General features: G+C 45.5%; 1 protein-coding gene across 1 annotated transcript in view; it reads right to left on the bottom strand.

The window, feature by feature from the left end:
* The window catches only part of RBM15 (RNA binding motif protein 15), a 212368-nt gene that overhangs the window by 98389 nt on the left and 101049 nt on the right, over positions 1–12930 (bottom strand). The gene's annotated exons all lie outside the window — the stretch shown is intronic.

Raw genomic sequence — 12930 nt, 5'->3', positions numbered from 1 at the left:
CCACAAAGTCCTCCACCCTAGGAACTTCAAAGATGAAGGGTACACAGGCCTAATCCTCAAGCTGGGAAATGTCAACACAGGTCCCTCTGACCTGGTTTCCCCTCCAAGCTGGACTTATGTGCCAGCACAGGTGGGGCTGTTCCCAGGAACCTTTTCATGTTCCACCTTCTGCTTTGTAAGAGTCCTGTTCTCAACAGGCTCCACCTCCCTCCCCTTCAGTGACTTGGCAGGCTTGACTTCAGTGAAAGTGGAAGCCTGCCCTGTCCAGGAATCTCCTGGTTCCTGTCTCCTGCTCTAGTTCTCTAGGAGGGACTCAGTCTAGTCCCAAAGTGGCATCTGAGGCAGAGGCTGCTTGCCCACCTGTCACCCAAGTGAGTAGGTTGGGGGTTCAGAACACAGAGCAGGCATGCTCTGGGTTCCCTCAGAGAGGACAGAGGCTTGTGCATCCCTAAGGACATGGGCCCTTGATGCCACATTAGATGGGTGTCAAGAGGTGAGAGATAAATGCCAGGTCACACAAGCAATGGGAAGAACTGGGGAGGATTGAACTGGGAAGGAAGATGTATCTCACATGTAGGGGAAGGGGGGGAATATGACAGTGAGGGTCGGGCTTAGGGCACAGGGTTGGCCAAGACTCCTTGAAGCCCCACCCAAGAGTGCAGGGGAAGGCACACATGCAGAGGGTTGTGTGGGGCAGAACTTTTCAGAGCCCAGGCCACAGAGTCTCTCAAGCCTGTAGCCAGAGAAAGACAAAAGATTGTAGCCATGAAAATTGGTGGAGAAGTTCATGCCCCAGGGCTGAGCGGAGGCTACAAACTAAAAAATCAGAATTAAGTTGGGACTAGATGGACAAGATAGAAAGGAAAGGGTTTCACAGAGTCACAGGTGTGTAAAACAGGGTGACATCTGCCCATCACCTGGAAGGTCGGACACCAGCATGCAGGAGTCCTGAAAAGTGGGAGGGGTGCAGGCTGGGTAGCCAAAGGACAAGGCTGTGAAGGATCTGAACACACTGGTCTGTCTAAGGGGGAAGACCCCAAAGTTTCATGCACTCTATCTGTAAAGACCTCTGGAGGGAGCCACAGCAGTACAGACAGCAGGAGACCTGAGGGTTTAAACAGAAGTTAGGAAGAGAGCCAGATCCAACCCTACCATGGCAATGTTCCCCAACACCCATGTCCCTTCACGAAGCCACCAGCCTGCTTTCCAGAGACCAGGACACTGTGCTCCTCATGTCCCTGAGAAGTGGCCACAGGCATATGCATCTGTCTTTGTGGTACTCACTCCCCAAGCAGAGGGCAAAACCAACACTAAGCAGTGTGACCTTTTTCCCTAGAGGACAATACCCTGCAGGTCAAGGCCTGCATGCCACCTATCTGTGTGCCATACAGGGATGCTCAAGGAATGTTCAGTTAAGCAGATGAATAAAAGGATAGCCCTGCTACCATGCTTGAGAAGTGGCAGGAGTAGCAGGGCAACAGCTGTTTGATGTCTTGCAGCTGAAGAGATGAGGCCCCAGAGAGGTTAAAGCGCTTACCTGTACTGAAGACTCAGCTTGAAACTGTCCCGAGAGCCCTGGCCCTAATGCACAACACACTACACTTCAGGACGACGTCTTCTCCTCCTCACCCCTCCCAATCTCTGGGCACCCCTCAGGACCGTCACACCTGTGTGGGGTGACCCCCTGTCTGCAGTGTCCAGGACTTGGACCCACTAAGGTCAGCACCTTCAGGAGGGCCACACCTCTCTGCTCCATGGTGCCCAAGGCCCAGTGTGACCCAGAGGCAACCTCTCCTGGACAATGATCTTAGACATCAGATGCAGCCACTTCTGCCATTTGAAGGTGACCCTCAAAACCAATCTAAAAAGATCCCTTAGTGCTGGTTGCTCTATGTTTGTTCACATAGTTGGCATCTTTCTAAAAGCTTTCAAGTTTACACTGGAACTCTGCCCCAGAGGGTACAGTGTAGAGAGCGGTTATCTGCAGGTGGAGGTCAAAAACCACAAAAAGCTTTTAGAAAAGCCACTATAAGATTTCATCACTGGTTACCTGGTACCAGGTGGAGATAATTCTCTTTGGTCTACACTGCTTGGTGCTTGGGGACTGACCCACAAAAGTGGATAAAAAAACTCAGAGACCAGGTAGCCCCAACCTTGGCATTCAGATACAATCACCAACAAAGTCAACTTGATTTCTTGAGCATCTTCTATGTGATTGTACTGGTCATGCAGAGCTAGGTGCCATTATCTCTACCTGGTCCATGACCAGGTCATGGACTGCATCTGATAGAAAGAAATCCAAAGGGAGCCATGCTTCTTCCCCTGCTGCAAGGGGCCAAGAGGCAGAGCCAGCACAACTTCTAGAAGTGCATGTGTGGCTATCCCAGGTCGACTACATAGTGGTGTGACCTTGAGCAAGTTTCCTTGCTTTCCTGTGCCTCAGTTTCCTCTTCCATAGAGTAGATGCATTGATTCTGAGAAGGTCACACAAGGACCAACCTTAGGAGTGTCAAGTGCTGACATGTGTTGGGACTTCTGCAAATATGCATGGTAGGTGACTGCCCTTGTGGGTCTTTGAATGAATCACATTTCCTGTTCTTATTTCCTCATCTGTTGGATTTCCTCACAACTCACAGCACTGGTCTGAATCTCAGGTGTGTAGGACACATCAGTGTATTTCCTGTTCAATACATCAATTGAATTTCAGCATTAAGAAGCCATTCTTCCAAACTGGGGGGCAAGTTAATCTTAGTCATTTTTGTGAAGTGCCTCAGAGATGTGCTTTGGTCCAGATTGACTTTCCAGCATGCCAAGACTGGGTCCCATGGTCTTCTAGTCCCTGCCTGCCCCAACTTAACCTTCTGGATGCTTCCTTGGTCATACTCTCCTAGACAGGCTCCACAGCCACTCATCTCTGGTCTTGCCACCTCTCAGCCACCTCCATGGAACAGGGTCCAGGTCCCTGCATCTTTCCTCAGCGCTTGCTTCCTTCTGTGTCCTCCAAGGAGACTGGAGTTCTCCTGTGCTTCAAGCAACAAGGCCCTGAAAACCCTGGAAGTCCCATCTGCTTTCTGCCCAGCCCATAGCTTCCCTGAGTCAAAGAAAGGCAGAGGAAAAGAGAACAGAGAAAATGAAAAGACTCCTCTTTAAAAAGCACAAAATCAAGTAGTGACATGGCACAAAGCAGGAAGTGAGGATGAGTACGCCCTGCCTTCTTCCTCTTTCTTCCATCTTCACAGTAGCAGCAGCTGGGGTAGCTGCTCAGTCACCAACATGCAGGTTTTGTCCCTGCCCAATAGCTACACACCATTGAAGTAACCAGCCAGGAGATGGTCACCAGATTAAGGCTCACGTAGCCTCACTGGAGCGCAACGCTGTGAAAGATCAAGTTGTGCTCCTGGCAGGCACTCCACTGGAGGATGAGGCTACTCTAGGCGAGTGTGGGGTGGAAGCAGAGACCACTTTGAAGATAAAGTTTGTGGTTTTCTGGCTCATGCTGGAAAAGTGAGAGGTCAAACTCTCAAGACGGCCAAACAGGAAAAAGAGGAGGAGGAGGAGGAAGAGGAGGAGGAGGAGGAGGAGGAGGAGGAGGAGGAGGAGACAGGCCAAGCAGCAGACACAATATAACCAGTGCTTTGTCAAGGTACAACTGGTACTTTGTCATTGTGCCCACCTTTGGCAAGAAGAAAGTCCCCAATGCCAGCTCTTAAGTTCTATGTAATCTTTGCTTTCTTTAATAAAGCCACTTCATCCAGAAAAAATAAATAAAAATAAAAGCACAAAATCAGTGTCTCAGAATGTTCTTGAGTTACACTAAGTCTCTGTAACACTTGTGGTGTGTTCACTTAATATTAGATACCATTGGTTTATTCCTTTCAAATGGCTCCATGTTCATGTTTTGACCTGGGGCTGCAGCTCAGTGGTAACACACTTGCCCAGCATGCTCAAGGCCCTGGGTTCAATCCCCAGCACCACAAAAAAGTAGAAAAAAGGTTTCATTTGAATACATGAACAAATAGAAGCATAGAACATACATGTATTGGACTGGGAATGTGGCTCAGTGGTAGAGCAGTTGCCTGGCATGCATGTTGGATCCCCAGCACCACACAACACACACAGATGTATTTGCCCAAGACTCTCAGAAAAATTGAAGCTGGGATTTAAACTTGATTCTGATTTTTTTGTTTTGTTTTTTGTTTTGCTGTGCTGAGGATCAAACTCAGGGCCTTGAGCATGGCAAGTGCTCTACCATTGAGCCATGTCCTCAACATTTGAACTCTTAAATTCTTAAACTCTTGAATTCTTAAATGCACATCCTATCAATTCAATAGCATGACCCTCCTGGCACAAAACTCTACCATTCAGCAAAGTTGACTGAATCATATCCACACTTAATTAGCCTCCACGACTGAAGATCAAGGAGCCCTGTGGTGTTTAATGTAGGATGGAGAAAGAGCAATGGCACATCAGGGAGAGACCTCGAGAGAGGGGAGACCTGGCAAGCACATCTTAAAACTGTCCTGCACATTTATGAAACACCCCCTCCCAGTCACAAAAAGACAAACACTATGTAAATCCACTTATACAAGGTCCCTAAAGTAGCCAGATCACTCAGAGACAAAAAGTGGATTGGTGGTTTCCAGCAGCATGGGGAGGGGAGACCAGGGATTTATTGTTGAAAGTGCACAGAGTTTCAGTTTGGGAAGATGAAAAAGTTGTTTGTTGTTGTTATTGGTAGTGGTAGTGTGGTGTTTGGTAATGGGGATTGAACCCAGGGACACTTAACTACTGAGACACATCCCAGGCCTTTTTTATTTTTTATTCTGAGACAGGGTCTCACTAAGTTGTGGAGGCTGGCTTTTTGTTAGTAAGGAGCTTGCATTTACTGAGTGCTCCTCTTTACTAACAAAAGCATGCAGGACAGTTGTCATCGTCATTGTCATTCTACAACTGAGAAAAATTAAGCTTAAAGAACTTAGGTCATTTCCCAGATCAGAGGTGGGGGAGCCCGAATTTCAATCCAGGGCCAGTTTAACTCCAAAACCCATGATTGTTCTACTGCAACCCGCTTGGGCTTCACCTAACATATGAGATGCCCAAGGCTCAGTGACACTGGGCAAGAGGAGAAAGCACAGGTGGCTCCAGGAATCAGGCAGGTAACATAGCAGAGTATGGGGCCAGTGTGAAGAAGTCATCTGAGAGATTCTACCGAGTTGTCTGATTTTTACTAAGTGATAGAGTAAGCACGTAATTTTATATGAGCCCATAAAAGATTGTATTACAAATCCTAACTTTTTAAAAAACTTGAAAAATAGAAATATGAAACTAATTTAATTCCCTTCCAATTGTTTTCAAAGCACAATGCAGGCCAACACCATGCAGACCAAATTTTCCCTAAGTCAGAATCTAACGCTAGCCCATCCACCAGATGACCATTCTCGGGGGCATAGTGGAGACCCCACCAATGGTGAGTTCAGGCATGTTTAAAGAGAGAGATAAACCACCAGACAGTTCTATGGAGGGAACCCAGGGATGTCAGGATTTGCCATTTTCTAAGAGATACAGGAAATATGGATTTGGAGGGAATACACAACTTTGAAATAAAGGTAGCAGTTTTTTTTTTTTTTTTTATGGTACAGAGCAAGCCCCTACCCCAATAATAGGGGCAAGCCCCCCAATAACAGCCCCAGATATGGACTTACTGACAATACCCAGACTTTAAAAAAAAAAGTCTTGAGACTCCCAGGCCATCATGGAACCAACCAGTGGTTTCTCCATCCTGGACCAGATCAAAACCAGAGAAGGAGCTTTGGAAGAGAAACGATGGACAGAAGGGAGACAGGGCAGGACTCCTCCCTGTTCCATCCAGTTGAAGAGGTAAGTACAGAGACACAGGCTGGGCCATCACATTCCTGAGAATCTGACTGCAGACTCCACTTAATTTCTTCGGTCAGATCTTGTACTGAAGCAGTACCAGAAGATTTTCAGTAGCCCCCCTCCCCCCAATAATGGAAGGGCTGTGCACCATCTAACCACATTAATTAAAGAGGATTTTTTTTTATGGTGGAATTTTCTGGATCCTCTACATATAGAATCATGTCATCAGCAAATAGTTATAGTTTGAGTTCTTCTTTTCCTATTTATATCCCTTTAATTTCTTCTGTATGTCTGATTGCTCTGGCTAAAGTTTCAAGGATGATGTTGAATAGAAGTGGTGAACAAGGGCATCCCTGTCTTGTTCCAGTTTTTAGACAGAATGCTTTCAGTTTTTCTCCATTTAGAATGATGTTGGCCTTGGGCTTAGCATAGATAGCCTTTACAATGTTGAGAAATGTCCCTACTATCCCCATATTTTCCAGTGTTTTGAACATGAAGTGGTGCTGTATTTTGTCGAATGCCTTTTCTGCATCCATTGAGATGATCACGTGATTCTTTAAGTTTTTTGATGTAATGTATTTCATTTATTGATTTCCATATGTTGAACCAACCTTGCATCCCTGGAATGAACCCCACTTGATCATGGTGCACTATCTTTTTAATATGTTTTTGTATGTGATTTGCCAGAATTTTATTAAGAATTTTTGCATCAATGTTCATGAGGGTATTGGTCTGAAGCTTTCTTTCCTTGATGTATCTTTTTCCTGTTTTGGTATCAGTGTGATACTAGCTTCACAGAATGAGTTTGGGAGGGTTCCCTCCTTTTCTATTTCGTGGAATACTTTGAGGAGTATTAGCATTAGTTCTTCTTTGAAGGTCTTGTAAAACTCTGCTGAGAATCGTCTGGTTCAGGACTTTTCTTGGTTGGTAGACTTTTGATGGCATCTTCTATCCATTGCTTGAAATTGACCTGTTTAAATTGTGTATGTCCTCCTGATTCAGTTTGGGTAGTTCATATGCCTCTAGAAATTTGTCGATGCCTTCAAGATTTTCTGTTTTCTTGAAGTACAAATTTTCAAAATAGTTTTTAATTATATTCTATATTTCAGTAGTGTCCATGGTGATATTTCCTTTTTCATCATGAATTTTAGTAATTTGAGTTTTCTCTCTCCTTCTCTTCATTAGTATGGCTAGGGGTTTATCAATTTTATTAATCTTTCCAAATAACCAACTTTTTGTTTTGTCAATTTTTTCAATTGCTTCTTTTGCTTCAATTTCATTAATTTTAGCTCTGATTTTAATTATTAAAGAAGGCCTTAAAATAAAAAAGAAAATAAATTAGGAAAACTACCCTATTCACAATGGCTTCAAAAAAAAAAAAAAAAACCACTTGGGAATCAATCTAACAAAAGAGGTGAAAGACCTCTACAATGAGAACTACAGAACACTAAAGAAAGAAATTAAAGAAAAAGAAAACCTTAGAAGATGGAAAGATCTCCCATGCTCTTGGTTAGGCACAATTAATATTGTCAAAATGACCATACTACAGAAAATGCTTTACAGATTCAATGCAATGCCAATTAAAATCCCAACATCTTTCCTCATGGAACAAGAGAAAGCAATTATGAAATTAATTTGTAAAAATAAGAAACCCATAATAGCCAAAGCAATCCTTAGCAAGAAGAGAAAAGCAGGAGTCATCACAGTATCAGACCTTAAACTATACGACAGAGTTAAAGTAACAAAAGCATGGTATTGGCACCAAAAATAGGTAAACCAATGGTACAGAATAGAAGACACAGAGACAAATCCACATAAATACAGTTATCTCATACTAGAGAAAGGTGCCAAAAACATACACTGGAGAAAAGATAACCTCTTCAACAAATGGTGCTGGGAAAACTGGAAATCCATATGCAGCAAAATGAAACTAAACCCCTATCTCTCACCCTGCACAACACTCAACTCAAAATGGATCAAGGACCTAGAAATTAGATCAGAGACCCTGCACCTAATAGAAGAAAAAGCAGGCCCAAATCTTCATCATGTCAGCTTACGACCTAACTTCCTTAACAAAGTGCAAGAAAAATCAAGAATCAACAAATGGAATGGATTCAAACTAAAAACTTCTTCTCAGTAAAGAAAATAATCAATAACATGAAGAGGCAGCCTACAGAGTGGGAAAAAATCTTTACCACATGCACATCTGATAGAGCACAAATCTCCAGGATATATAAATAACTCAAAAAACACCAAATAAACTCATCAATAAATGGGCTAAGGAACTGAGCAGACACTTTATAGAAGAAAATATACAATCAATCAACAAATATATGAAAAAATGTTCAACATCTCTAGTAATTAGAGAAATGCAAATCAAAACTACTGTAAGGTCATCTTACTCCAATCAGAATGGCAATGATCAAGAATACAAGTAACAATAAGTGTTGGTAAGGATGTGGGGGAAAAGGTACACTCATACATTGCTGGTAGCACTGCAAATTAATTCAACCACTCTGGAAAACAGTATGGAGTTTCCTTAGAAAACTTGGAATGGAACCACCATTTGATCCAGCTATTCCACTCCTTGGTCTATACCTAAAAGACTTAAAATCTGCATACTATAGTGACGTAGTCACATCAATGCTTATAGCAGCTTAATTCACAATAGCTAAGCTTTGGAACCAGCCTAGGTGCCCTTCAATAGATGAATGGATCAATAAACTGTGGCATATAAGCACAATGGAATATTACTCAGCTTTAAAGGAGAATAAAATTATGGCATTTGCAGGTAAATGGATGAAATTGGAGACTATCATGCTAAGTGAGATATGCTAATGTCCAAAAACCAAAGGACAAAGGTTTTCTATGATATGTGGATGCTGATCCATAAGGGGGAGGGAATGGGCAGAGGAGAGTGGGGAAAGGTAGGGGGCAGAGGAGTGAGAAAGATAGTGGAATGAGATTGACATTATTACCTAGGTTACTCGTATGATCGCACAAATGGTATGGACTCTACATCGTGTACAACCAGAGAAATGAATAGTTGTGCTCCATTCGTGTACAATGAATCAAAATGCATTCTGCTGTCATATATAACTAATTAGAACAAATAAAAATAAAAACTTTTTCAAAACAGGATTTTTTTCCTCTGAATAGGTATGAAAAAATATCAAATATTAATCACTGACAACATTAACTTACAATATCGCTTGTCTCCCTTTGAACTTCCAAGTTGACATCTGGTGTGACTGCTTTGAAACTAACACTCAGCTCCATCGTGGGAATTACAAATAACCCGAGTTAAAGTCTTGACCTTGAACTGAACAGACTGTGATTTACAGAATGGTCTACAACATGCAGTAATATCCTGGGTGGGTATTCTTAGGGGCATATTTAAAAAGAAGAAAGAGGAGGAGGAAGAGAAAGAGGCAGTGGCCTTTGGCAAGAATCCTGGAGCGCGGGAGATGGGAACGCAGGAGCAAAAAGGGCTCGGACCTCTCCTCATGGGGCAGGGAGCGGGGGCAGGCTGCTGAGGTCAGCCTCACTCTGGACCACTTCATGATGGGTCAGAGGTAGAATGGGCACAGGCTACTTATTGATTCCATTCTGACCACAGTTCTGTACTTGCCCTCTGGGGACTGGCGGGTGCAGACACCATCTGTTATGGTTTGGATCTGGAATGGCCCTCAAAGTCTTGTGTTGAAAGAATGATTCCCCATGCAGTAAGGCTCAGAGGCAGGCCTGTTAGTCCATGATTGAATCACAAGGATTCTGACCGCATCCATGGATAGCTGAATGGACTCCAGGGAGTTAGGACCTACTTGAAAGAAGTAGGTCACTGGGAGTGTGTCCTGGAAGGGTTTATCTTCTCCCTGGCATCTCCTCCCCCTGCTCCCCCTCTCTCCTTCCCAGCTGCCATGAGCTGAGCAGCTTTTCTCCACTATGCCCTTCCACCATGATGTTCTGCCTCTCCTCAGACCAGAGCAAAGGAGTCAGACAACCATGGACTGAAACCTCTGAAATTATAACAAAGACTTTTAAGACTCTTCACTTTTGCCTGCAAATGTCCAATGGGTGGCTAGAAGCAGAACTAAAGGCTTGCCATCTCTGCCTCCACTTTGCATCTATCTCCTTTGCTCCTTGTCACCTGGGATTCCAGGAACAAGGTCTAATCTCATAAACATCTGTGTAGTGGAAGGCTGCTCCTGGGGCAACAGCCACTGGCCCTGCCTGGCCAATCCTGAGATAGCAATGGACAGACCACACCTGACCAAGATTACCTGCTTTGGCAGCTGTGAAAAGCCTCCAGCTGTGCAACTCTCTCCCTCATTCCCCTCTCTATAAAACCTCATTTTGGTCATTGTCAGTCCCTTGAAGACAGAGTTAAGAACATGGGTACCCTTGTCTTCTCAGTGTGGTGACACTATTAACCCTTCTCTCGTGCTTTTCACTGTGACCTTTGCTGTTTAGTCTTGGGGCCAAGTGACTGAACCTATTGTTGGATCCCCAGAGTCAGGCGCTGGCCTAGGACTCCAATAGCAAAACCACGAGCCAAAAGAAACCTTTCCCCTTCTCGGTTGTTCATGTCAGGTATTTTGGTCACAGAAACCAAAAGCTAACACAGTATCTTTATCAAAAGGAGGGCAGAACCCACTGTACATAAACAGAAGAAATTAATTTGTCTGTCAGACCAAGAAGCACCTTCCCGCCACGAGCTCCTCTGTAATCATCATTCGCATTTCTGCATCTGCTATAGCCAACCTCAAGGCTCACCCTAGCTCCCCCAGCCCTCACAGCAGCCCATAGCATAGGTTCTAGCGGGAACTCCATTTTACCAATGAGGAAACTGAGGTTACAGAAGCTGCCTCCCAAGGCCACACAGCTACCAGGTGGGGGACAGCAGCAGGACTCACTGAGTAGCATGAACTGCCAGGTCTCTGTGCCTGACCCCATTCCATTTCTCAAGCTGCTAAGTCTCCAAGCTTCTCAGAACTTCTCCCCAGAAATATGGATCCAGTGGCTCTGGGGTAGGACAGAACCCTCTGGGTACTTAACAAGCACCCCCACATGATGCTAACCCCGGGCTGGCAGCGGGGTCCTGCTGTGGGAATCTCTCAAGGCAGCCCCATGGGGCAGGCAGGGGTTAATGTTTCCAGACCCTGAGAGCTGCCTGCCTCCTCAAGGAGCTGAGATGATATCTGAACTTTGGTCCCAGTGCCACCAGGACCACTCACACCTCCAGCCTGGAGGACAGAGAAGAGAGCAGGAAGAGAGGGTCCTCATGGAGGAAAAAACAGAGGGCAGAGTCTGAGAGAGAGCGGGAGATGCTGAGGCCGTCATACAGCCCCAAAAGATTGTCCCCAGCTCCCCAAGGGACTCAGGATACCTCTGCAGAAAATCAGGGGAGCCTCTCCTGGCTCACATGCTTTGCAGTCAGTGTCCACTGGTATCCTGTGGTCCAAGGCTCCAGGGAGGGTGCAGTCTGTCCAGGATATGGTGACCACAGGAAACATTTCCCATGATCCAAAGCACCCCCAGACCCCAAAAACAAAAAGAAAATTAACTCCCCGAGACCACACCAGTGACTGAGTACCACTTAGTCATTTCATGGCTGTCCCTTGCCAGCGAGGGCCCTGGAGCCCATGCTACAGGGAGCAAAGGCAAGAAGCTTCTCTCTTACCTTTCTCTTGCTGGGTCTTGGTCAACCGGCAGGGACCAAAGACTCCCAAGCAATTTGTTCCCCTGAGGCCCTCTTCTGACCCTGCCTCCCTGAGCCTGCTCCCGAGCCTCTGAAACTCCTTTCTGAAGGCTAATGAGAGCAGGTTTGGCCAACCGGACAGAACAGGCTGTCAGATGCCTTGCCCTCAGCCTGGGAGCACTCTGAGGGCTGCCTCTGCCTCTGACCTGATGCTCCTGAGAGAAATGTGGCAGGCGCCCACCGTGGGGCAGCACCACTCTCAGCTGCCCTGACTCTCTGACATGCACTCGTGTCCCCTTTGGCAACTCGGGTCCCGTTTCCCAGCTGAGCCCCGGATGAGCTGGGCAGTGTGTGCAGGACACATGTGTACCTCCTGGCTTGAGCCCTGAGCAGTTAGTTCAGCCTCTTCACCAGGCAGAGCTTCCCAGCACCCAGGTGGGGCTCAGCTGCAGGCCTTGGGGAGAGCAGAAATTACTGCCTTTTTGAGGGGCCTCCTCTCTCTCCTTCTCTTTGTATTCCTTTCCACTTTGGCAACTGAAGTTTTGGCAGGGACAGCAATGCATCCTTTGAACCTAGTTCTGGGTGGGCACAGCCCCAGACACCCAGACACATTCTTCCTGCCTTCTCCATTGTCTGGCTCTTAATTGTTTTAGCATGAAGACCACACACCAGCTTCACTAGAGCTTTCCCTGAAGGGAAGTGGCCTCTCTGCCCCTTGGAGAGCAAAAGAGAATCTTCATTATGTATGTAATTGATCTCCTCCAAAGGTTGGGGTGACTGACAGGCTAAGGCGGTGTTTCTACAGGGGCGGAAGGTGCGGTGACTATGATGTGGGGTCAGTGAAAGGCCCAGGGAATTGGATTCCCAGGAATCAGTGCTGAGACATCTTCCTCTGGTTCCACTGTGCACACGTGAGCTGGGAACTGCCAGTCTATGGGCCAAGTGACATTTCCTAGTGCTGCCTACTCACAGGGCAGCCGCCAACAGCAGTAGGGTCTGTCTCAGGGAACACACTGAAACCTATGGTGGGTTTCATTTGAACACAATCTGAGAAGAGTCAGAACAGAATTCAGAGCCCACTCACCTTATGCTTTCCCTAGGAGGGAGAAAAGGAATAGCACAGTATTAAAATCATCGCCCGTATTGAGCAAACATTCCATTTTACTTTGAAACAATGACTCATATGTTTAAGCAAGGAATCAAGAAGCACTTAGATAAGATTCACGTTTCTCTGCTCCCAAACACAGTTGATATCAAGCTCTGCCTACATAAACCTGTGCTTTTGAACTTTCATAAAATAATAATAGAACATAATCTGAACAAATTGTGATTTCTGTGAAATTTGAATTCTG

This window comes from Sciurus vulgaris (genome assembly GCF_902686455.1).
Source record: "Sciurus vulgaris genome assembly, chromosome: 1".
NCBI classification, from domain to species: Eukaryota; Metazoa; Chordata; class Mammalia; order Rodentia; family Sciuridae; genus Sciurus; species Sciurus vulgaris.
This window is presented reverse-complemented; position numbering and strand designations above follow the sequence as displayed.